Here is a 1,224-nt window from a genome sequence, read left to right on the forward strand (position 1 = left end):
CAGCCATATCAAAACTTGATTGATATCATTAGCATAAGGAGCTCAGAACACTTGCTAATAATCACACTTGTTACCCTTGGCGGTAACGACAGCGAGGCATCGCTTTGGCATCGATTTGATGAGCTTCTTGAGGTAGTCCATGGGAATGCTCTCCCATGCACGCTTGATGGCCGCCATGAGGTCTTGAACATTCACATATTGCTTGCCATTGGGGTAAACTTGACGGACCAAATACCCCCAAAGGTTTTCAATGGGATTAAGGTCTGGGGACAGGGCAGGGTGCTCGAAAATCGTGACATTTTCGTCCTCCAAAAACATCATTGTGGCCTTCGAACGGAGAATAGATGCATTGTCTTGCATGAAAACAAAATCTGGACCATAATGCTCAGGAGCAAATGGAAACAGATAGTTGCAGTGCGAATCGGTGTACTTGTCGGAGTTCTGCTTGCCATCCAGGAAGGCCAACTACGCCAAACCAGCACCCGAAAACGCACCCCAAACCATGACATCGCCACCCTTGCTTGCGCGAGAGAAGTACGAGGCGGGTTCCTTGCGAAGATCTTCCCAGTAGTACTGAAGTCCATCCGGTCCGTCGAGATTGAATTCTTCTCGTCAGACCAGATAACATCAGTCCAACTGGGTGGATCTTCCAAGTGACCCTTCGCGTACTTCATCCGCGCAGTCTTGTGGGCTTCCTTGAGAAAAGGCGTGTGCTTGCGTTTCTTGTACTTGAGATACCCACATGCTTTGAGTCTGCGCTGACAAGTTCTTATTGAGCCCTTGAGCTGGAGGGCCGAGTGAAGTGCCCGAGCGAACGTTCCAGTTGACGCCGCCTCTTGATAGAGGCGACGGCACTCTTGTTGGACTATCAACTTCATCTTGCGGCCTTTGTGCTTCTTGCCGTAGGCGTCTGGGGTCATTAGGTACGCTCGTACGGTGTCCTTGGAGCATCCAAGTGTCGTACCAATTGCGCGGTACGACATTCTGTTGCTTCGGAAGATTCGAGCCGCAACTTTCTCTTCGATGGAAAGGAGGGGTGCACTTCCCATTCTGTCAGTTTCAACTAGTACGGCATGAGTGGCATCATCAATTTCAATGACTTACGGGGTTGTTTGTGTTCGAAAGTGCGGTAAAGAGAGCAAAATGCGTTATGACCTACAAATCTATGCCGCATCATGAAATGTGCTTTCCCGCCATATCGCAATCAAATTTTGCGCTATCAAA

Source organism: Aphanomyces invadans, assembly GCF_000520115.1.
Source record: "Aphanomyces invadans strain NJM9701 unplaced genomic scaffold supercont1.117, whole genome shotgun sequence".
Classification (NCBI taxonomy): Eukaryota; Oomycota; class Saprolegniomycetes; order Saprolegniales; family Verrucalvaceae; genus Aphanomyces; species Aphanomyces invadans.